Genomic DNA, 25857 nt, shown 5'->3' on the forward strand with positions numbered 1-25857 from the left:
ACTGGATGCCAATGTTCCGGCCCTGACTCCAAGTTAGGCTGAAGTCCATGCAGAGATTTCCTCCATCCACAATTATCAATTACAGCTAGTACCAATATATGGAATTCCACCTATTATGAAGCCACTCGGAATGGGGAATATCTTTGCAGACACAGAATTTCCACCTGCTCTGAGTAGGTGGTAAACAGGAGCAGTGGCACCCCTTAGGATGAGTTGGAGGCAGGGGGGACGGAACGGTAGTGGAGGAAAGGGAAGGGCATGGGGGGAGCAGCGTCTGCCTCGTACTCAGGCCCTTAGTGCATTTGGAGGGGGCATCAGAATGATGGCAGGGTAAATATTGTGTTCCAGGGGGTGAGTGGGTGGGTGGCTGGGTGTTTGTGTGGGTCTATATATATCAAATATTGTATATTATGCATTTCATCATCATCATTCAAACCTTTACCATTGGCAAGCCTAATAGGATTATTCAACATAGAGAAACAAAATATGTCACCAGTTTATCTAAATTATGCAGCACAAAAAATATGGCAAATTATGTAGCACATTTTCTGGCTGCATTATTTATTTGCATTCATTTGAGCTAGAAACAGATATTTTTTTTTAAATCTGAAAATCATACAATTATTTGGCAAACGTGATAAATCCATAACTATGCGTAAAAGCTGCAGCCACAGAACTGCATTCTTTCACTGGCCCTCACCAAGTCTGTTATTTTATGAATAATTTAATCATGAATGGTAAACAAAGTCTAAACATTTTTATTCCAATCAGTGCGATTGATAACTGCGCTTTGAAGGAAACAACTCTTCCAAGCTAACTACCCGCAATAAACATGTAATATAAAGAAGCCATAATGGTAACATGAGTAATAGGGTTCCATTTTGTCATCTCAGGGTTCTGGTGACATTTACAAACCATTTGACCTTCAGCCTTGTGATTTATGATGTTACAAGAACCTCTAGAAGCAACAGACCTACCATATTACACTGTTGTTCTTTATGAATTATTTATATGTTAATATAGACTATATATTGTATTTTCTTATACTCTGGCTATCTTGCCTGCCAATTGAAATTGAGGGCCCCATATAAAAAATAGATATTGAAATACAAAAAAAATATAATAGTAAGGTGGAACATCTGCAACAATGTGAACAGCCTCCCTCGTCCAGTAGCATCCCTGCTTCACCGTCAGTCTATCCGCTGCTCGTCTTGAAAAATGGCCCGGTAACTGTTTAGAGCTTTCGCCCTTGGGTACCAACTGACCTTTATCTTTGTGCAAATATATAAAATGAGCACAAATAAATGCTCCCTAGGGAACAAAAGTGAAGTACAACAGTAAATATCAAACTGAAAGAATAGAACTGAATCAATTGTGGTGGCTTCATCAAATGGAAATACCGACAGGACCAAATAATAAATAATTGAAAAATCGAAAACGGTCATAATACAAATAGTGCAGGATGATATTTTAAATCAAAGTGGCAATGCGGCCGGCATAATCCTCGTTATGCAGTGGTAGGTAGTTAACCTTTTACGCTGCAGTGATAACATGTTAAATAAAGGGCACTGATGGTGTAAAAAAATATAGATATGTAAGGCAAAACATACGCAGAAAAATAGCACTTCCTACTCACATCCCCATTATCACTCAGAAATAGGGTTTTAGAGGTATTGGGCGTTTCCCACAAACAGATATGTAGTATCAATATTTAAGCTTGTTATTGATAATAGCAATGAGGGTCAGCAATATACTGCACATTCGCTGTCCTACATCAAATTTGAGCTATTCCGCACTGGAATTGCCGCGCTTATCGGAGTAAAGAAGCGCCATATCCTTTCTGATGCTGACAGAAATCCACTAATTCAGTCCAACGTGGGCACAATGTGCAATGCATTGGCTAAGATGCGCAGCAGGGATGAGTGGTGATATTTTACTCACACACTCAAAGTCATGACTATTGGTCCCTGGAGGTTCATGTCTACTCCAAGGTGCAGCAGTCCATCAGTGAGAGTTCAATGTTGGTTTCATATGCGTCTGTAGCGAGAGTGCCTCTTTGTCAGATAAAAGGGCGAGCATGGTGCTCCTACGTCCTGAACGCGCCATTATATGGTTGTTCTATTAGGAAAGGCAACACTCACCTGAAATGACATATAATAAAATGGTTTGGTTATGATGTGTCATTCACTGCCCTTGAGGTAGAACCTCAGCAAAGAAAGTCTTCAGCACATAAATAAACACTGATTTGAACTTTTTAGGGGCTGCTTGGAATGCCAGTGACAGGTGAATTCACATTAGCTGTTGTTCTCAAAGTGCTGCCCCTTTAAGTGAAAGAGATTGCAAAAATCATTTTAAAATTATGCAACATTTTACAAAAGTAAATTTAAAGGTATCTTGCATGAAAATCCAATGCGAGGGTATGCCATTTGTTGAAAAGTCACGAGATACAAGCCAGGGGACTGGTTTTACGATAAAACGTATTATTTTCTGTCCAACTCAGTTTCCCACTATATAAATTGTGTAAATTGTGTGGAATTCCAGACCTTTGAAATTCACAAATTCCATAGGTGTACAAATAGTTTTGCATTTTCTCAAAATGTTTTTGCTTAAGTATATTCTTGATGATATACTCAGCATTATCAGAGCTGGCAATCCAATATTCCCAGGCGCAATTCGTTGTATATGTGTCGATCTACGTTTTTTTGGATGTAGGAGGTGTTCTAAATGATATGCGCAAACTCTATGTACAGAAGAGATGTTGTATATTTGCTTTAATCATTCCAACATGTGTGCAAACCCGAAAGGAGACAGACTGCCATTCATGTCCTAGGGCTGTTGCTTTATTGAGATTTTAATTTTCAGCCTCGCACTTCTAAGCCCAAAGGTCTTAAGGCGCATGAGGAGAACTCATCTCAGGTCACACTGAAATGTATATATTTGAAGGACATTACAACTGCCTCCTTTATAGATCGTGTTCATCCTCTCCAAACCCTCTTAAGACGCTTCTTAATAATGCAGCACGCGCCGCATGCAGTGGCTTTCCAATATGCCTTCGAAATTAAAATAGTAACACCCAGGGTTAGGGGAGACAGCCGAGACGAGACTTTTCCCACAGGATTCTTCCGGCGAATGCGGAACTCTTGACAGCCGGCGTTGTGCGCGCGCCTTGGACCAGCACGCTCTGCGCGCAGCACATTTCCTCTGGCGGTAATGCATATGTATGACGGCCCTGACAGGATCCAGCGGCGAGCGTCGCCTCTCAGTTTGATCTCTTTTGTTGTGTTCAAACGCAAAGGCTGGGGATCCTTAACCGAACGACCGAGCGTCCTTCAAGCTCGGCTATAACCTCTGTCCACGCTGCCTTTCAAGCGAGTTGTGCTAAGAGTGTAATTTCACACAAAATGGCAGTCATAATACTAGGCCTTCTGTGACCTGTCAGAAGACGACGGCGGCGTGAGAGAAATAATTAAGACGCTCTCAACCTCACCGGGCAAGAGCCGAGTTCATTCAAGTTTGATTTAAAAGCGAATTACAGAACATTATTAATAAAGATGACTTTATATAGATTTTGCATCTCTGTGATACATACTCCACAATGACATATGGCTATGTGAGATTTAATGGGATTTCAATCTCAGCCATGTTAGGTGAAACGGCCGTCTAATTTTTAAACTCGGCAAACACTGGTAAACCTTTGAAAAACGCAGAGCAAAAGATTATGAAATTCGCCCGTGCAGCATTTATCAGCTTCTGTTTCAAATACATTTATTTTCAGTCTTTAATAAAGTGGTCACATTGTACCTGTTAGTCACTTGCTAGTGCTTTGAGCAGTCAAGATAGACAGACGGACATACAGACTGACATAGATGTGATTCACAAACGTTCCCTAGTGAAAGTAGTAAACATACTCTGCTAGGGTTAAAGGTAAGTTTGGAGCACATTTCCACTTTTTATGAAATTCTTAAAGAATAATCCTGGGTATCTGCAAATGCCATGGATTCTCGGGACTGTGTATCCATTATTACATTAAGGGCTTGATTCACAAAGGTAAAGTTACACTTTTGTATAAGTTTACGATTGTTGCTGTTAAAGTATTTTTTACCAGCAGTACTTTTACGAGTGTGGAGTCTCCACACATATAAAGACAGGACTGTCCTATCTTTTTATGTACTGAGACTCAGCAGTGGTAAAGATACTACTAGTAAAATACCTTTGTGAGTAGCAAACAATTGTAAACGTACGGAAAAGTGTAAGTTTACCTTTCTGAATCAAGCTCTTTAAATGCACAAATTTCAATTTCTGCATATGGAAATGAATCCCAAAAGGGGGATGACTTTCTAGTGGAAAGAACCCTTATCCTACACCCCCAATACAACCCAATGAATTGTATGAGAGTGATAGCAGGAAATGTATTTGCATGGCACACTACCTAGAAAGGCTTGGTGAATAGATTCAAATAGGTTTGTTTGTGGGTATTCCTCAACATATAAAGTGGACACAATCTGACACGCCCACAAATCTGTCATTACGAACAGACTTCACCACATTGCAATTCCATGTTAGAGGTGTAAGTGAGACCAAAGTACAATATTAAAAAGCCACCATTCTCAATTTTGGGAATAGGGGTTTGTCCTTTTTATGCCTTCATTTGCTCATGTAACTTTTCACAAAGTTGCACATATATGCTTGTGAACAGGGCTAACTCAGGGGACCTCCCGCAATAGAGGACACAATACCAGAGGTACAGAGATTTGGAGGAAACAGGCACTCGGGAAAGTGTGGATACTGATGAGAGATATTTAGATGGAAATAGCTATGGCAAGAAGGCAAGGCATTCATCAGGAAGCACTGTTAGACGTAATGAGATCAAAGAAATATAAAAAAATGGAAATAGGAGATTTAAAAGAGGTGTACATATTACTGATTGTGGAGGATTAGGTGTAGGGAGGACTGCAATAGCTTTGCAGATAGAGTAAGCACTTCCAAAGAGGGCACACGCAGGTGGCGGATGAGGGTATGGGTAGAGGTAGTATGAGAACAGCCCTAAGAGGGACAGACATATTCAAAGAGCACAGAGGCTATTACAGAGTGAAAAAACAAAAATAAGTCAAGGGTGAGAGAAAGGTCTCCTTCTGTACGTAGTGTACCGTGGCGTATCAATTTTAAGGGAGTATGCATTTTCAGGGAGTATACATATCAAGACAGGGAGGAAAGAGTGAAACAGGAGGTTGAGAACTCACCCAATATACAACACAGTAATCAAAAGAAAGTCAACCTTCGATCATGTGATGGGAGCCCACGGGTTTTAGGAGAAAAACCTTTTTCTTAAAAGGTACTCTCACTTACTGAATGTTGTTCAGTGAATTGGTTCATCATCGAGTTCTTCCCGATCCTCTGAGGATCGGGGTATGCTACAGCCTTTTTTCTTGCAAGATAGCACTTTTTAAGGAAAAAGGGCGTGGGATATAAATGAAGTGAATGTTAAAACTGTCTAGGCAGTGCCAATAACAGTGTCTCTTCCGGGGTCTGTCTAGCAAGGTTAACAAACATTTGCAATGCACTAGGTCTCGCATTGGTGAAAGTTAGAGCTATTAGCGTTGTAAATGAGAACGTTTTTTACTTACCTGTTCCCTGCCAGGCCAGACTCTTATTTTGCCTATGGAACAGCAACCAGCAATAGTGCACCTATGCCAGGTGTCTGATGCACAAGTGCAATTATAGGTGGGGGCTGGTTTGCTAGGATATGAGAAGGTGCATTTACTTTGCTGGAGCCTTGTCTATCTCTTGGGCACAACAGACAGCAAATGAAGGGTGCTTCCAAAGTGTTAACAGCCGCAACAGTGCACAAGACTGAGGGCTATGGTGTTTTGCAAGTGACACTGAATGTTGATCAAATTGAGTTGGGTGAGCCGCGCACAACAAAACAAAAGTCGCACGGTCTCCATTGTTAAAGATGAAGCAGAGAAGGAAATAGAATGTTGCCTTGCACGTTACAAAAATAGAGTTGGGTGAGCCACGCACAACAAAACAAAAGACGCGTGGCCACCATTGTTAAAAAATATATAAAATGGAATGTTGCCTTGTACGCACTTTTACAGAGCAGCGCACGGTAATGTAACAGAAACAAAATCACACAAACAGCTTGCAACATCAGCTATAAAAAAGTAATTAACAAAAGAGTGCTGACAAACTGTAAATAAAACATAGATTATACGTAACAGGGGCAGTGCTCATGGAAGGTTACAACAGGAGAAACAAACTAACCAATGAACAAGAAGCATTTACAAAATACAGTCAAAGGAGCCAATTAAAAACATGGGCGGAGCTTAAAGCTGATATTCTGAATACAGTATGTCTTGAAGAGACAGCGCAAGTGTTGCCTTGGCCAGACCTAAAAACTGGGAAAGACGGGTTAAATGAAGTTACTATCCCTCCTTAGCACTAAATTTGACCAACTTATTTCTGCCACAGTGGCTTTTGCCGAGATTTGTGAGACCCTAGTAATAACCTTTGTGACGAGATGGCAGGCTATCTAGTGATCATTCATACCATGCCATGCACACACACTCAGTATAGTACTGTAATACAGTTCATGGAAGTATGTCCACCAAAGGATAATAAAACACATTAATTGAGCAGCGGACTGTGGTTATAGTCCATAAACAATTATGGTGGGATCTATAAAAGTGGAAAAAGCAGATAGGTTCTGTGTGTACAGTGAAACAATAGCGTTATCTCAGGAGCAGATGCGTGTGTCAGTGTATCCTATGCCAGTACAAACGTGCTGGTAACACTGCAAACACATGCAAACCTACATATATGCCCCCATCTATTCAAGATGGTAAAATGAATTAAACGCCCACTGCATTAGAGGACGTCTGATGCCCCATAGGGATCACCGGAGGTTAGCGTGCCCAGTATTCACACACTGTTGGTAAAATTGGTATTATAATAGTTACGCCTTAGCCAGTCAAACTAGTACTCACCCCGGCAGCTTCAGGTAAAACAAACTTGTGTACTCATCATTGGTCCCCACTTGGCCCAATACCTAGCATCTGAACCCGGAGCCTGAATGTTAGTGATTGCAAGGCCTGCCAGAGTTTAAATGCAGTCTCGCATCCTCAGGCCAAAACAGACAGGCTTCCGGGTAAGTGCTGGTCAAAACCAGCCCACGCACCTGCCGAGATGGTCGCCTGTAGTGGGACTATTTCCTAGTTCACTGGCGGCCCGCAAATAAAGAGATTATTCATACGCTCAATCATTGCAGTGCAGCAGTGTAAGATGGTGAAACATGGATAAGATGTAAAAAAGGGACGAGTACAGTTATTTCATAGTCTGTTATTACCTGAAAAATTAAAAATATTCAAAATAGTCAAACATCTATAACATACACGTGCTTCAAGAATTCCCTGATGAATTGGATGGCAGCTAATATGGTTATGACTATTCAGGGGTATAACTAAGTGACACTACGACCCCCTGGCACATTGCTGATAGTGGGAGTACAAAGATGGATACAAATGAACAAAAGTGATTGAAGCAGCAGAATGTTTTTATCGCCTGTCTTTAATGACAATGCTGAGCATCTCTGGTGGCAGTGTGTCCAATTAGCCCTTTAAGCTGAATGCGGTCCGAGGGATCTCGTCCGAAGGTCTGTATTATGTGTCTGTAGTCGGTACACCCAACATTATTCTCTTTCAAAGAGGATTATCTCTGAGTTGCTGCTGTTTTCAAATAGGTCCAGTACAACCCAGTTCAAGTCATTGAGCATGTGTGGATGTCTAATGAAATGTACAGCAACTTTGCTGGTTTCTCTTTCACATCTTATGTTACTGCAATTCTTGCAGATTCTGGTTTCCACCTTCCTACAAGTCATGTCCACATAGCAGAGTCCACATGGGCGCGTGACCAAGTAGACTACTTTTTCTGAGTTCCAATTTATCAGCCTACGCAATTTCCCTGCATCTGCAACATAACAAAGACAACTTTAGAGCTAGACCTAGGCTTGCCTCCCAAATTACCTGACCTGTTTGGTGTTGTGCCTGGCTGGGGGTCCCCCAGCATCACCCTTCGCACTTACTTGGAGGCGGGGCCACTTGCCCTGTAAATGCTGCAGCATTGCTTAAAAGGGCATTCAAACTCCCGCTGCACAGGGCTACCTGACCGGACTCTGGTGTTGTACCTGGCTGGGGTGGGACTGTGTCCCCCCAGCAACACCCATGGCACTTACTTGGAGGTGGGGCCGCTTGTACTCGAAATACAGCAGCAGAGCTTAAAAGCATGTTCAAACTCCCGCAGCATGGGACGCGCCCGGGTGGTTGTCCGGGAAAAGACTGAGCCAAGAGCGGGCCCGCCTGTACCTGTTCACATCCGTACAAGGCTGGACCGGGCCCTCTTTCTTGGCCCAAGACTTTTTACCGGATTAAAGTAACCCTGGTAAGAACTTTCCCTTTCTTATTTAATATTTATGGTAAAAGTGATTGGGCTTGTCCTTAGAGGAAAACCAACCATGGATAAGTGGAAACTAGCCCAAGGCCCTGTTGGGAAATGCTCTACATGTCGAAAAATTACCAGTTCTATAACCAATTACCTTACTGGAGCAATGGGTTTAAGAATTTATTAAATCATCAACACAGAAAATGAATGGCTGCGTCTTATAGTGCAGCAAATGAGAATTTAGGTAGTGGCATTGTGGAATTCACAGGTGAGGTAACTTTGTCAACTATCGGGACTCAAAATCTATCTTATGCTGCCCAAGCAGTATTGAATACATCAAATTCTGATCAGGCACATGTGTCTCAAATATGCACTCGAAATAACAAAACTCTCTCCCAATAACGAGCTGATATCTCCTCCAACTAAAAAAAGCAGACAGCTGATAGAGACTCTGGGCACTAGACTTAAGAAACCCACTCGGACAATAGGGACCTGTGGAAAAGGTAGTAATTCTAGAGGTCCTGACATACAGCATGGAATATATGGCGTTACAATGCAAACAATTACAACGCATACTTGTACAACACGGTTTTTACATCACAACTACCATTACATCACATGTTTTTACAACACATGCCATTGCAACGCTTTTTTAAGAACTACCATTACAACGCATTCCATTACAACGCATACCGTTACAATGCATAATACTTTTAGTGCAACAGTAGGGTAAGTGTGGGATAGTGTAGGGGTAAAAAATAATATTCCCACTCCATTGAGTGCAACAGTAGGGAAAGTGTTGGATAGCGTAGGGGTAGAAAATACTATTCCCACTCCAGTGAGTGCAACAGTAGGGAAAGTGTTGGATAGCGGGAGTGTAAAAATTACTATTCCCACTCCAGTGAGTGCAACAGTAGGAAAAGTGTTGGATAGAGTAGGGGTAAAAATTACTATTCCCACTCCAGTGAGTACAACAGTAGGGAAAGTGTTGGATAGCGTACGGGTAAAAATTACTATTCCCAACCACCCCAAAACCCATACCCACTCTAAAAAATCTCAATTACTTACCTTATAATGCATTGTAATGGCATGCGTTGTAATAGCATGCGATGTAAAGGCAGTTGCGTTGTAAAAGCAGTGCAATGTAATGACTGCGTTGTAATGGATGCTTCCCACAGCAGAAATGGCCTATATCTAAGAATTTGGAGGTGATGATTAAAAGAGTCCATGCTAAACAGGATAACATTGAATGTTAGCTCCTACTTGAAATAAGAGAAGTAAAGGAAAGAGTTATTACACATGAACAGGCTGTTCAAAAATTCTCTGGCTTAAATCAGAATGGTGACAAGCCTCAAACTAAATCCAGGAATGCTTCTATCAAAGATGTTGCAGAATCTGAGCATCCAGTATTAAAGAGGACAGTCAATGGGCCATTATTCACTAGGCCACTTAGTACATGCACTACGAAAGGTATACGGGAGGGGCACCCTATTCCACCTACATCTCAAGAAGTGAGAACCGCTCGACCTCACGGTGAAGCTAACAAAGGACTTTTGGTAACTGCAACAGACACTGCATCTATTAATGGATGCTACTCCCTATGTAATTATTTTGAAGGATGTTCCCAAACTAGACTCACATAGAACAGAGATCTGGAGTGCCCTAAAAAACAAAACAAAGTTCTACATTGGATATCAGATCCGATCTGTGATATTAACCATTTATACCATGAAATCATACTGGTGTGTGGAGGTTGAAATTTTTTAATTACATTGAACCTCAAATTCATATAGAAATGTGCCTTCATGTTAACGAAGAAAATGTGTGTTAATATAGTGGTTAGGAAAATGTGCTTTTATTGAACGTACAAAAAGTGAAAATGCTGCTTATTTCTGCAGAAAGCTCTAATTTCTATTGTTCTTTCACTGCCTAGGCCTCAATGTTTTCTTGATTCTTTCCTGTCCCTTTAAGAAAATAAATGCCTTTTTGTAAATGCTGATTTAATGTTATCATTGAGCTGCAGAACTTGACATCTCTGTGAAACGTGCTGTTTGCTGTACAATGTATTTATTTCCTTCCTCACACCATATGACCATATTTTAGATGGTTTCCTCTGCCACAGGCTTATAATGAACAAGTACATTGATGAAAGAGAATGCTTACTGTTTATTAAAATTCCATGATCTAAACAGGACATGCTAGATATTAATGTTTCACTTCATAGAGCAGTCCATTCTTACACAATGGAACACCGAACAACTAACAACTAACTGAGTAGGCCTGCAAAAGTTCTTATGAGAACCTTTCCCAGATGTATTTTTTTTATAATAAGCTGTAGCCACATTCAAAAACCTACATGTCAACATGGATGTTTATAGTGGAAATTGCTACAGAAGAAGACAGACCATTGGAAGATGCACTCTATTGGTTAGAAATTATTCAACATTCATAGTTTCCAACATGTTTTGTGCTTTCTAACTACTATGCGTTCCTAGGTAGAGGTCTGGGCACCCCTACCCTGCCCTGCCCTGCCATGCCCCTTAGTACTTTGTTATGCTAGCAGGAATTGCCGTAAGCTACTGCTGATGGTGATTTGGATGTATGACGTAACAACGCGAGTCATTACAACGCGTGCAGTTACATCGCGGTCGTTACAACGACTCCGATGTTACTACGCTATGCAATTACAACGCAAGTCTTTACATCGACTTGCGCTAGATGGCGTGCTAACATTAGAAAAGCGTAATTTACTATTCCAACTCCAGTCCACTTAACAGTAGGGAAGGTGTTGGTATAGTAAACTACACTATTTGTAATGTTAGCACGCCATCTAGCGCAAGTCGATGTACAGACTTGCGTTGTAATGGCATCGCGTGGTTACATGCGTTCGTTGTAACGACCGCGATGTAACAGCATCGCGGTGTACTGAATGCGATGTAAACGATGTTTCCCAGTGATTTCTTTGTTATTTTCCTTACCCTTTGTGAGGATTTTATCTTGATGCTGATCCTAGCTACTGCTGTGATCTAATTCCTTTACCTGTTTTAAAGGTTGCTACTGGAACTGATAGGGAACTCGGCTGAGTTTCCAGAACTACTCTTTATGGGCAGTTTGATTTTCTAAGCTATTAGTCTTTTGCTCCTAAAATGTATTTGCTATTTTCAAATAGAACTCTTCACGGTGCTCACTAAGGTAGGTTAGGTCCTTTAGATGGCGGAGCTATTTATAAACTGTTCTGAGATTTCCGCGCTCTCAATGGTGAGAAGGGTGAACTGAGTTGGGCACTCTAGAAAAGTCGTTTAGGGTGATTGTATTATAGTTAACTTCCGACATCCAGCTGTGGTAAAATCCCTCCTATCAGATCTCTATTGTAGGCAACAGCTTATGGATAACACTCACAGGAGGATTACAGCTGTAACAGTAGGTTTCTTTTAGAAATACCCGACGTGTGGCGCCGCGGCCAGGGCGACTGGCTCCGGAATCTAGGGATCACGGTTCAACCCCCGGTGCCGGCGGCAGATAAGCCCAGCACCATGTGACTCTGGGCAATAGCTTGCTTAATCTTCCTGACGGCCCCCAGCGCCTAGAGACCCTTACGGGTGATTGTTCGCGGTTTACAAATGTGGAAATGTGGATATACCCCTGTCAAAAATCCACTTCATCATGGGTTCTCACCTCTGCACCACTTATGTAGGCTCAGAATGGGTATGCCCCGACACATTTCAACAGATTTGCAATACTCAGCAGCTGTGGTGAACAGGATTGACAACAGAGGACACTTAGGCCTGAGATCGATCAAAGGGTGCTGGAGGATACAAAGGAGCAGCAATAAATAAGGGGTGAGATATCAGTAATATCGAAAAAAAGGGCTAGCTATTAGATCATGGAATGTTGCTGGTATTAAAAATAAAATAGAGAATAAAGAATGGTTGAACACTATAAAGACTTCACAGCTTGAATGCTTGAAGGAAACTTGGCAAGTGTGAGGTTTTAATGTTGAAGGCTATGCCTCTATAATCACACCTGACATATCCTGAAATAAAAGGCGGGCAAAGGGAGGATTATCTGTATTAATTTCAACTACATGCCCATTAACCCTAAAGAAAGCCTACACCAGATCACCCTATTTTCAGATCTTACACCTACAGACTGAAGAGAATCTAAATAGTGCACTGATATATTTCTATAATAATGTATTTAATATTATAAGAAGTAGGGTAATAGTAGATCTTGAGAATGAGCTGCCAGATTTTGTGAGTGGTTTCGAGGCAGATTGTGTTTTTATCTGGGCGGGGAACTTTAATATAAGTAAATGTCAGCTCACAGATAGAGAGGCTTGCAGGTATATGGAAGAAACAGCATGTGGCCAGCCACATTTCTTATACAATCCATATGGGGAGATCATAAATTAGATGATTTTCAAACATAATCTAGAACTGCTGGGGCAAAGACCTGATAGTGAAAAGGTCCCACTACCAACCTTTCAATGGAATGGCCACAGTTCGACCATTGACCATATTTTATTATCAGAAAATGGATTGGAGCTGTTTGAATCGTTGAGTTTGAATCAAGCATCTTTAGTGACTATTCCCCATCAATACTCGCCCTTAACATTAAAACAAAACATAAGGAGAGGCCGCAACTAGCAGCACACATCAAAACAGAGGGTAACAACGGTGCAAGTCTCAAGTGGACGAGGATAAATGAATCTACCTTTCTAGAAAGAATAGTAAAAGATAACTTTGACAAATTCATCATTTGCACAGAAGGGGCTGCCACCCCATGCAAGATATTAGCCGCTTTTGGTAAAATAACTTCTGAAATTGCTGACAACTTAAGAGTCACAAATAAGGGTTCCAACAAAAGAGAACACTAATTGGTTTGACCATCACTGCACACATGCGAGCCAGAAAATTAAGAAAGCCCTGCAGTCTACACCAAGATATATGGAGGAGGTTAAAACTTTAAGGCTTATTTAAAAGCAAGCATTGGGTGGAGGAAATAAAATCTAAAAGAGCGGGCCTGGGCCTGTTTGGAACAGGCAGCCAAAACTAGAGATACTGTATTGTGTTGGAGAACAATTAATATGCCATTCCTTAAGGATATTTCAGCCCCAAAGGCCGGGACACTTGTTCCCCAAGCAGATTGGATCAGTCACTTTCGTGGGATCTTTAATCTCAACAATGAAAGTGTAGAGTTGTCTACAGCTGGTATATATCCTTCAGGCCCATTACACCTAAAACCTATCAGCATTGAAGAAGTAATCACTGCAATTGAAAAGTGTGCTAACGGGAAGGCACCCCCTGACGTGGTTCATTTAGATGCATGTAAATCCCACATTACACTCTGGGCACCTATCTTGACTCAGGTATGTAACGCTGCAGCCCAAGTTTGCTTCCCCCAAGGTGTTACAACCCAATATCCCTTCTTGAATCAACCACTAAACTAATAGGAAGAATGTAGTAATGAGGTCCATGCAGGTAGGATGTAGTTCAAGATGGTTTATTGAAGTCTGTTACATGTAGATATGTTCCTGTGAAGCAGGTAGTTGAGTTCTGTAGAGCAGCCCCACCAGGAGCAGCCTGCCTGCTGCTGAGCCCATTCTCCAACTGTCACTCACCTCACAGGCTCCCAACATTCCGAAGCGCATCATCACTCCAACATTCCATGCATCACACAGCACAAACACACTAGCTGAGCAGGTGGTGAAAATGGCATAACATTAACATGGGCAGGATACTACAAAGAATTATCTTGGAGAGGTTGGAAACCTGCGCAACAGATAATCAGGTGCTTATTGATTTCCAGTATGGGTTCAGGAGAGATATTGGCATGGTGGAACAATGTATAAATCTAAACCCCTTTATCAGTAAATATACCATAGCCAAGAAAGGTCATATCCATCATTGTTTTACAGACTTGAGTACTGCGTTAGATCTTGTAAATCATGCCAAGTTGTGATAGACCTTGGCAAAAATGGGCACCCCTGTAGACATTATCTCACACTTGGCTGTATAACCCCTTGACTGCTCGACTATGGTATGGAACAAACGAAGAATGTACATCAAGCTTCAGTGTTACAAGATTCATCAGAAAGGGGTGAATTCTTGCCCCTTTTTTGTTTTCGCTTTACATAAAGGGGGTGCATAAGATATTGCAACGGGTAAATGCCAATGCCCTGAGAGTCGGTAAGTGACCGACCCCTGTCCTCCTATTCACAGACATTGCAATGCTGCTATCTAGAACTGCTAACGGTCTGCAGCATCTCATAGATAACTTAGTCACTTGTTTGGAGGAGAGATTTGAAACTCAATTCAATGAAAACCTCTATAATGGTATGTGGGAAGGGAAAACCAAAAAAGAATACCCATTACGTCAAAGGACATAAATTAGCAGAAATACACAATTTTACATACTTGGGTATACACTTCTCTCAAGCAGAGAATTGCGAAACTGAAATTTCTAAGGTCAACTGAAGCCCTTTTTAGGTTTGCCACTAAAATTGTTAATAAACTCATAAGAGAAATGTTGCAATTATACAAAAGCAAATGCTTATCAGGTTCTTCTTATGAGGCTCCCTTGTGGGGCCTGGCAAACAGTACGATTCTACAGATGCAGAAGTATCTCTTTTTGTGTAGATTCCAGGTAGTGCCATGCTCAACGTCTTGACAATGAACTAGATGTACCTTAGTGTTAGAAGGTGGTTCTGACCATCTGAGCCGCACAGATTTTTCGCTTTTTGAACACCTAATTGCTGAGCTTTTACTGTGGGATCCTCATAAGTTGGGACTCACCCACAGTGAACTCATGATGAAAGAGACTGCATGTGGATATTACTGGTGTCCCCCTGGTGAGAGTAGGCCGCTGCGCTGCAGCCGGAGTAAGGGGCACCAGGCTGGTTACATGCAGACATGTGTGTACATGCGTGTGCACATGTGTAGGGGCTGCGCGGGGAGATTCCTGGCGTGTGCAGCCCAGGAGCTGGTACAGATAGAATGGTATGGCAGGAATTATGCAGAGCTGGGTGGTGACATGGAATAGGCTTTATACTATGGGAAGAAACGTGTAAGGGAAAGTCAGTGTGCTTTACTGTTTTCTCTGAAGGAACACTATTATTCTCCTATGACGATGGGGATCACATGGGTTGTTTCACTTCCCTAGGGCCAGACACGCACCAAAGTACACTGTAACTTATGTGAGAAGAAGTATTCTGCTGAGTCCAAAGCCATATCTGTACTGCTTATGGGTCATCCAGAAATGTCATATTCCCCTGACTCAGCTCATAACCAGACCCTGGCTGGGTGTGACCCTGCCAGGCTGGATTAATGACCTTCCTCCCCAAGCTGTAGCAGCAGAGACCTAGCCCTTCATGCCAAGCATTCCAAGGGTGAAGGTCTCCTCTCCAAGAGGGAGAGAAGGTGGGTGGAGCTGCAGGTTATTCATCGGCAGCTGTCACCTGGTGCCAGGCAAAAAGCTGCTCTGGAGAGAAGGCAGCAAGGGGGAAGGGGGCTTTTCAGAGACCATGTGGCATGAGACCCCTGAACGACGCCATTTTGAACTATCCCAGGGGCCTGGGCAGGAAAGAGGGAGCAGGGGCCGAGATGTGATGTGTCGCTGCCGGATAGGGCAGCAGAGCCTCCCTGCCAGCCCCCTCCAAATTCTTTTAAAAGGTCTTGAACAGGAACAGGAGCTCTCTCTGGGGTGTGGTTTGCTGAGGAAGACTGGTGCTGGAGCCTGGCACCATGGGCACTTGGAAGGAAGAACCCCCTGACTGTCCCAGGACCCTGAATTGCGCCAAAAGGGGAGTCCAGGACCAGTGCGCAGGAGCCTGGGCCACTGCGCAAGGAGAGGAGAGGCCCAAGAGGAGAGCCAAGTGAAAGGCTGGCGCAAGAAGCCAGTAAAGACAGCTCCCTGCTGAGTTCACCCTCTTGGAGGCCAGGAGGGCGAAGGAAAGTGCTCCAGAAGGGTAGAGCTGGTCATCAGGAGCAACAAAATGGTGCAAATTGGGCACCTGGGGGCGAGAAACTGCTTCCTGGGGGCGAGATATGCCCCCCCAGAAGGTAGGTGACCTTTGACCTCTGCGAGGACCGACGATGAAGCGTGTGGGGCTCCGCCGCCGGTCCTAGATGTGCCCCCAGGATGGGTCAGGTCCCGGGGCTGCCCCCAGAAGAAGAGGAATTTGGGGAGTGCCGTCACGCTGCCTGTGAAATTTCACCCAAGGGGGGTCCCAAGAACCCACCCTAGACCCCTGAAGCCACCGGAGGAGGAGGAGTGCCATTGCGCCCCCCTCGAAGAGATCTTCGGGCCCTGAATCCCCAACTCTGTGCCCCGGTGTCTGTGGCGCGGAGGAGGGGGCATTGCCGTATCACTACCCTCCGGGCGGAGAAAGCCAACTCGGGGAAAGATTGCCCAGGGGACCCAGGATCCCAACTCCGGGCCCCGATACCAGGAAGCCAAGCCGGGGAGCGCGCCACGCTCCCCGTGAAGATTGCCTTGGGGACCTCGGATCCCCAACTCCAGGTCCCGGTGTGGTGGAGGAGGAGGGGGAGTGCTTCCACATTCCCCCGCAGCAGCGGGAAGGCGAGGGGAGTGCCGTTGCACTCCCTGAGGACCCGCCAGGCCGGGAACAGCCTCCGTGTCTGCCTGCAGGAGCGGGCAGACCAGAATGAAAGGTCGGCTCCCGCAGCAGCACGCGAGTGTGCTGGCCAGTCAGGGAGCCGGCGAGGACAGCCGGGGGTGGGTTCCTCGAGCTGCCCTCCAACCTACCCGAAGTAAGGGTCCGGGTGGGACCGGGCCCCCAACGGAGAGCAGAAGTGGTGTGAGGCTGCCCACGAGGGCAGCGCTGTTCTCCTACATTATTCACAGGCCTCAGGAAAAGCGCCCCATAATGCCTTGTAGGCCCAGACAGGCCTGCAAGGACAAGCAGCATGTTCTCTGCGTGCAGTGGCCCCACTGGTCTCTGGGGGACTAGAAAGAAACAACCCCTCAAGGGCTCAGCCAGGCGTCAATAGCATCCTGTGGCTGGAACTTTTGTTCTTCAGCAGGGGGTGCGCAAGGGACTGCCCCAAGATGGGAAAAGCTGCGCTGGGGATGTCTGGTGAAGGGCATCCCCTGGAGGTGGAGAGGTGCAATTGCACGAGAAGTGCATTTACCTAATGTTATTTCTGTTGAGGGACTGAAAGTCACTTGTTTAATGTGAACTCATAAACAAGGTGGGGTTATGTTGCTGGACATTCCTGCCAGGGTGTCTGGCTGTTAATGTTTAATCCTGGGTTTATAACTGTGAAGCCTTTTAGGGGCTTTAATAGCAATGTGTTATTATCAGCTATGATAAGTACTGTCAATTTAAGTGATGCCTAAACATGTATTCTTGCTGCTGCGTTAGGTGAAGAGCAACCCAGACTGTCCGCCATTGTGATTCAAGGGTGTATACTGTATGGTCAGTATGAGATGCTCAGTCAGGGTTATGTGTCACCATGGCAGGTGTGCCCATTTTAAATGCTTGTTGAGATAAGTGGGTGGGTCGCCACAGGGATGGTGCCAGTGGGCAAGGCCCTCACTACAGGTTATGTTCAACCCACTGCATTAGAGGGTAAGATGACGTGCATACATGGGAGTGGTGGTACTAGACCCCCCACACCTGCGGGAGGGGTGGAAGCGTTATGCAATGTCACAAAGTAATTTCAACAGCTTATGTTTGTTTGTAAATTGTTGCATAGTATTGAGTAGTGTGTGTGTTTAATAAATGTACTCTTCCTTTTGCAAAGTACAGACTGGTCAATCAATTATTGAGTGTTATTTCTGCGTACTGGTAAATGGCGATTACTATCCCACACCACCTGCCTTGGGTAAGCCTTAGGCTGCTCTGCAATGCTACCCTATGAGAGTCAAGCGCTACAAGGGGGTGTTTGGTTCCCAGTAATGGACAAATGTAGTCATGTTATTTGTGCAGGCCTCACAGATACTGCCTCGTTTTCCAACACTTATCTAGAAGATGTAATTCGGATACGTCTGACCATAATTTGGCATAGTATTTGCAGTAAGAAAGGTACCAGGTTCACCAAGGAAATCATAGAAGGCTGCCTAACACTTGAGTACAGTGACAAACATTCTTTGGTTGGCATACGTGAATAACCCCTTAAAGGAGACCAATGATAACATTAGTGTAGACAACCCAATATGTATTCTGCATTATAGCAAAAAGGAACTGAAAAAGGTCCTCATAGGGAAAAGAGAAGGCAAAATGGACATTAGAGAGAGATCTAAACCTGTTGTTTTTTAGATATAGCTCGGGATACGTATAACAAGACATCCAAGGATATGTGATAGCTGTAACAAATGTGCAAAATAGATTTTATCTCACAAGATTACAGGTAAGCTTTTTGCACTTTATGATGGCGTTCCCCAAAATGGGGGCATGGGATGAAAAATTACTTAAATGCCCATGCGATGGGAAAACCACACAATCTACATTGCATTTTATCTTATTCTGTAAGTTCTATAGAGATATAAGGAAATTTTTTCTACAGCCATTATTTCTGCCATTAAAATGAATCTACCATCAGAATACTTTTAACTTTTTATGTAAATTGGATGAGGCTGGTACATGTTACACAGTTTCCTCATACATTTTGTCTGATATTAAGAGAAGGAAATCTTATTCACAGCAAGAATGTTTAATATATGAGGTTGAATAAAGAAACGTCCAGCCTGTCCTTGCATCTTCTATGTTTAATACCTTATCACTCACATGATCTTCTTATATTCTCCTATCCCTAAATGCACTTTCCACTTTTATAGTGTATCTCTAATTTCTGTGACTTTGTTCATAGGACAGCTTTTGCACTATATTTTCTTATTGTGTAATTGAGCTTGACAAGGTCATCATATGAAGTTGACAAGATGATGGTGCTAGAAAACGTTTTAATGATCTTATGTATTTTTACAATTTTTACACACAAGATTGTTGTGTCGAAAAAGACATGATGCTGATCTACAAATATATATCGCGACAATGTGTTATGAAAAATGTATTGTATTTTTACTTTGTTTTTATTCTTTTATGGATTCTTGTTAATCCAAATAAAGATTTATGAGGCACGTCCTTTTTACAGTTCACTGAATGGGGACTTTAAGATAATTATACTTTTGATAAGTTTGATATATTGATAATAATGATGAAGGTGATTCAATATTATTGATTTTTCGCTCAGGTACATTCTCCGTTAGGAGTTCGCAATTTATCATGAGGCTGAATATACTGCCTTTATATATATTACGACAACCAGTGTTTCACAAAATAAAGTTACTCTTAAAATAAGGTTGGCTATTCAGGCCAGCTGTGTAGTGTCTTGATATCATATATGTGACCATATGTAAACAAGGAAGGGTCAGATGTACGACCATAGTAAATTGCGACTCGCAATTTGCACTCGATTGCGAGTAGCGAATTGCGAGTCTCAATTTATTATGGGGTCGCACATGCAAAGCTCATTATTATTAATGAGGCACTCGCATTTTGCGACCCCATTGGGAATGTTTGGCCCTCTCAGGGATGGTGGCCTGCTGGGCTCAGCAGCCCACCATGTCTGGGACTGCTTTTAAATAAAAAACTTTTTTGAAATGCAGCCCGTTTTCCTTAAAGGAAAATGTGATGCATTTAAAAAAAAAAAAAAAAAACGTTGTTGTTTTATTTTTTAAGGGCATGCATTGGTCCCTGGGACCACTGCCTGCCCTTAAAAAACTATTTTCGCATGCATTTGCAAAGGGGAAGGGGTCCCCTGGGAACCTCTTCCCATTTGCTATTGCGTTACCACCTATTTGAAGAAGGGTTTGTGTGTTGGTGCGTGGCTGCCAAAAGTGCACCAGAACACAGGACGAGAAACAATGTCCTGCATCTTAGTAAATATGGTGCACTTGTATCTTCCCCTTGACGTAAGGCAGAACAGCATCTTTGGTGAATCGTTACCTTGCAAAGAACACTAAATTTGTGCCTCAATTTCAAATAATCTCACTCACTACCTATCACTGACTTTCACTCACTTTTAGTCACATACATATTCTTGCACATACAGACACATGTTCACACATACACACACTCTTATCTCACATAAACACACTCATTTCAAGCACGCACACAACTTTCATTTAAAAATATTTTTACCTGCTACAGTTGCCATCAAAGATTCCGGGTGAACTAAGTGTGCTCCATGTTTTATTACACTAATAGTGAATAATAGAATATTATTCACTATTGTGTAAAGTAAAATGTGTTGAAAGTATGGAATGCGTAGCCACCCGTGTGTTCTTGCCACTGATTTTGCCACCTCTGAGGCCAGGGGTCGCAAAGCCATGGTTAGTGATTGCAATGTGCAAGCCAGGAGTCGCATCTGTGACCCTTGTCAACCCCTAAATGACGTCCATGGCATCTTTCTTGGTGATTGAAAAGAGTAACTTCAAAAAAATATCTCAAGCTCCAGGTTCCCTTTAGACAGTGACAGAGCTCATGATTGAATGTAATACTGAGGGATCCCATGATTGAATGTAATACTGAGGGATCCAATATCGGTTGGATGGAGCAGCTGGTGGAAGGGAGCCGGGGGGGCTAGAATCTGCACCTGAAAACACCAGGTGTAGGAAAGCCAGGCCCAACTTTAACCTAGTGAAAAAACGCAGCTGGTAAAAACTCTCAGGGCCGGCTTTGGGGCAGTGCGACTGGTGCGGTCGCACTGGGTGCTGACCTGTGGAGGGGGGCGCTGTGACCTCAGGGGGGCGCTGTGTTTAGCAATATCTTATGATGGGAGATATAAGTGGCATTTTTGCAGGTGGTAGTGAGCGAATCCGAAGAGGTGGTCATGGGATGTGGGGTCGCCAAAAGTGATTGTCGCACAGGGCGCCATCAGCGCTAAAGCCCGCACTGAAAACACTGGGCCAGAGAAGAGAGGCTCAATCTATGCTCCCCTAGCAACCCTGGAGCATTCTCTGTCCGCAACACGCTCACCACCTTCACCAGGACCTCTGTGGCGAATATATGACGTTACTTCGCCTGCGTTTAGTACGCATGCCATTACTACACGGTCGTTAGTACGACCGCGTTTTTAGTTCGTATACCTTTCCTACGCAATTTGGAACAACGAATTGCAGTAGGGGGTGCTGGATGTTGGAATAGTATAATTTACTATTCCAACTCCAGTCTATGCGGACACTAGGGAAGGTGTTGGATTTTAAAACCAGCACCTTCCCCCTCCTAACGCAAGTCGCTGTTCCGACTTGCGTAGTAAAGGTTTTCTAAGTAACAACGCGTGCGTACTAACGTCCGCGTAGTAATGGCATGCGAAGTAACGCATGCTAAGTAAACGCCGTTTACCCTCTGTGGCCACTACAGCGCCCTCTTGTTCAGAGCAGATGATATATGTGAGAGGGAAATTCCACACACTCGGTGAAAACCGGCGTGAAAGGCCCCAGTAATTTCAGCTTACCTGTTTATTCACAGTTCTGGGACTTTATCTCGTAAGGGTCTGGATTTAGGAGGAGGGAGACAAAGGCCACAACAATAAATTCCCTTCTCCCTAAATCTCTTCATCCTAAACTGAGAAGGAGGTTCTTAGAACGGTACTGGCGGACTCCACAATGCACCAGCCTTCTTCGACCCGACATCTTCTGTGAACGAATGTCCTTTCTTAGTTGGACCTCTCTAGGCTTCCATGGCGGCCTTAATTGATGCGTTCTGCACCAGCTGACAGCGCTGTGAAATGGCTGCCACCGCATTGATCTCTACCCACTTTATATTTCTCAAAGGCAGGAACAAATTTTACTAACAGGCTCAGAGAGGAGGGCAGAGAAAAAAAAATGAAAGTGAATGCGTCGAATATGTCACACACGCAGCAAATATGAGGATGTACAAATGTAATTAGCCTTCAAAAGGGGTTCCGAATTAATCTCATTACGTCTCATCAAATAAGAGAGCAAAGCATAATGGGCCAAGCGCCGCTTGTGAGGCTGCTTTGTGTAGAGAAGCTAACAGGGGACACTGTACACGCGCGTGCCTGCCTTTCCGGAGAGAGACCATGTGCTGGTGTCTGTATGGGACGTGTGCGGCTGTGCGCGCGGGGAGTCCGCGACCCGTCACAGTTTCCCATGGCAATAATAACAGCATTAGTGGTTTACCGAACGCTTTCCACCCACACGCGACTCGAAAGCACTTAGTCCCGCACGTGCAGCGACGTATAGATTGAACGGGCCGCAGCTGCCTGAAAACAATTCACTTCACAAAATGGGTTCCGGGGGATGTGGGGCGAGCTTTGAGTTCCGTGGGATGGTGGTGGTGTTGGGGGGGGGGAGCTCTGATGTAACTATGCACTGCTAATTGTTGCGCACACAGAAGTCCTGTACCCCAAAAAATGACTGCCTAAGCCTTCCAACGCTGACACAAATAAAGAACTGCTTAGGCACACAAAATAGTTCAATTTGTTTATGAAATTATAGATCCTTGCTGAAGGTCGGAAACTATTAGTGTTGTTGGCTAACAACAAAGCGCCCTTGGATGGGGGGGAGTGCAGCCAGAAGTCACTGTGAGGCGAGAGGAGAATCAAGAGGTGGTGGCAGAATGAAATGGGGGAGATAGGAGGCACGGGGCGCTTTAATCTCTGCTACTAAAGCTAGGCTAAACCCACGTTCTAAAGATATTTACTAGCCCCTATTCTTGGAGGCCTGTAGGGACATTGCAACAAAGGGTGATGTAGATATTGTTGCTGTTCCATGATTCAGAGGACAATTTTAAGAGTTAAACAGCACTAAATCAAAACCAATGTCAACACAACCCTTGAATTTTAACAAGTGGCTAGTTCCCGCCTAGCAAGAGTGTTCCAGCGGGTTTCTGGCTAGCTGGAGTGCTTTTCCCAATCAGAGGGGACAGCGCCCTGGATAGGAAGAAATTTGCCATGCTTGCTGCCGCTGGTGAATATGTGAGGGAGCAGGAGGCCCCTTTTCATAGGTCAGCCCCTGGTTTGCTACATCAAAGCAGTGACTTGCCTCTGAGCACAAACATCTCTGCACTTTTCTCAACTCACCTGAATCACCAACAGCCAAGGCACAAGTCGGGGGCTACAGGTCGGTAGACGCCATCCACCCACTATTTAAACCGGGTGGAGACGCCGTCCATCCACCCATGAAGTTGGGCCCCACTAAAATAAGCTGAATTCATCTTAGTGCAGATTTCAGACACCTGGACACTTTTAACAGCAGTTGCACATTATCTGCTTTCGTTCTGAGCAGCAACGTGTAGGCGGGGGTGGGGGGGATTCCTATTTTAAATTCCAGCTGGCTCAAAACAAAGGCAGAAGTTAAGGGGGCATCAGGCCTCCTTTTGTTCGATAATCTTGGATAAGACTTATCTGGAGTCTCATACCTAACTGCAATGGAGGGGTAACAAAGGCACACAGCTTATCAATTGACAGGTACCTATAAGAGGCTTGCTTTTGACTTTGTTCTGTCCCTGTATTTAAAAGATACGTATGCACTGTAACAATGCCAGATGTGGTGGTCTGTCCCATTATTGACACACATAACAATTTAAATACCACCATTTTGTTTTATTTCTTTTACAGGGCTAATCATCCCTATGCAAGGTGTCAGAGCACCTTACATCACATGTAAACATTATATATTGACAATAAAGCATGTATGTATAAATCAATGTACTGGGTGTGTTACATAAGACAGTGAGGGTTACAAGGTATAGGAGTCACATATCTTTCATAGCTCACTGTGCTATATTAGAAGGGTTACAATTTATGAATTGCAAGTAACAAAAGGATCTTTGTGTTAAAAGCAGTAACCGATTTACCTAGCTACATAAAATACAAATCTCTCATCTGCATTTTACATAATGTGTTTTGCAGGAGACCTATTAAACTACTATGCTAATTTGATTCATAACTGGAACTAGACAAGACACATATGTCTCCAGCAAATGTATTAACCTCTAGAGTTATCTTACCACTATTATTCCCTGAGATTTACTGGGCACACAAAGGTATCGGCAGCAGGTGCCTTAACCCTTACTGCCACATTTCTCCTTGCTGCCAATTTCATTGTGGCGTAGATTAAAAAAAAAAATGATTCATTTGAGGCCCAGATTCTGTGTTGGGGTTGTGTCACTTTTTTGCACAATCCGACTCAGAATCTCTCTAATTAAATCTAGTAATATGCTTGAATATGCACATGATAGAACTGCTAAACATACGTCTAAGGTGTTAAGATCAGATGTCACTTCTTGTGATGTCACTTCCTATGAGGTCATGGGTTGTTTATGCCACTTCCTGTGATTTTACTTCCTGTGATGCCATGTGCGATGTCAACCGCCGTGGTATCATGCGCCATGATGTCACTTGCATACTGTCTAACTTGGTTAGTCCCCCCAACTTTTTTTTTAGGACTTGCGTTCTGCCAACAGCATAGCTCCATTAGGATAGTGAAAAACATTTTTGCTGTGGGTCTGGAGGGGATGTTGGTATGTGGTGGCAGGGGGTAAGAGGTAGCTGGTAGAGCAAGGATAAGGGCTCATAGGGTGTTAAAAACCGCGTGTAAGAGACGATAAAAATGATTAGAGGTACATAAAACTGAATTATTGGAGCCAAGGTAGTGGGAAAATGCTGTTGCAGGAACCCTTCTGAAGACTGGGCCCTCCTCAGCCATGCCAAAATCTGTCCCTGTCCATAATACAGCATCTTTGCACACAAAACAGGAGATAACACTTGTCTTTGACGCAGCATTATATTGCACATGAAATTGCAGTCAGTTTCTAGTACCACAACAAAGTTCAGGAATGTTTTACTTGAAGAATTATGGATCTTATGGTTAGGAAAGTGATTAAAAGAGATCAAATTGTGCACGGCACAAACACCAAATCCCGCTAACACGCAAGCAGTGAAAGTGGTGCCGATGTTCCCTGCAAACCACCATATACTACTATGTTCACCTTTGTGTTACTTTTAATTGGCCTGAAAGTCAAACTGGATAAGTGAGGTGGGGGGAGTAAAGAGGGGTGAGTGAGACAATGAGCCAAAGAGTGAGCAAGTCATTGAGTGAGTGGATAACTGAATGAGTGAATAAGAAGATGAGTGAGTGAGTGAAAGGGTAAGTTATTGAGGGAGTGGAGAGCTGAACGAGCATGTGGGTGGGTGAGTGAGTGAGCGAGCGAGTGAGTGAGTGAGTGAGCTTAAACTATCAAAAATTCAGCCAGGTGAGTTTTCAGTGTTATGATGTGCCAAAGACTAAGGGGAACAGAATGAAATGTAAAGCAAATATGTATGCATGGAAACAGCCAGAGAACGGATGGCAAAGTTTAGGTCCAACGAATAACTGGACTTCTGTGTGATCTGAGTCTAAGTAAGATGCAGAAGACAGTCACTTTCACAACAG

At 43.5% G+C, this 25857-nt stretch overlaps 1 protein-coding gene across 3 annotated transcripts in view; it reads right to left on the reverse strand.

The window, feature by feature from the left end:
- Positions 1-25857, reverse strand: part of EPHA5 (EPH receptor A5) — a 675470-nt gene that overhangs the window by 284326 nt on the left and 365287 nt on the right. The window lies entirely within an intron of this gene.

The sequence above is a fragment of the Triturus cristatus genome, chromosome 2_1 (genome assembly GCF_964204655.1).
Source record: "Triturus cristatus chromosome 2_1, aTriCri1.1, whole genome shotgun sequence".
Taxonomy (NCBI): domain Eukaryota; kingdom Metazoa; phylum Chordata; class Amphibia; order Caudata; family Salamandridae; genus Triturus; species Triturus cristatus.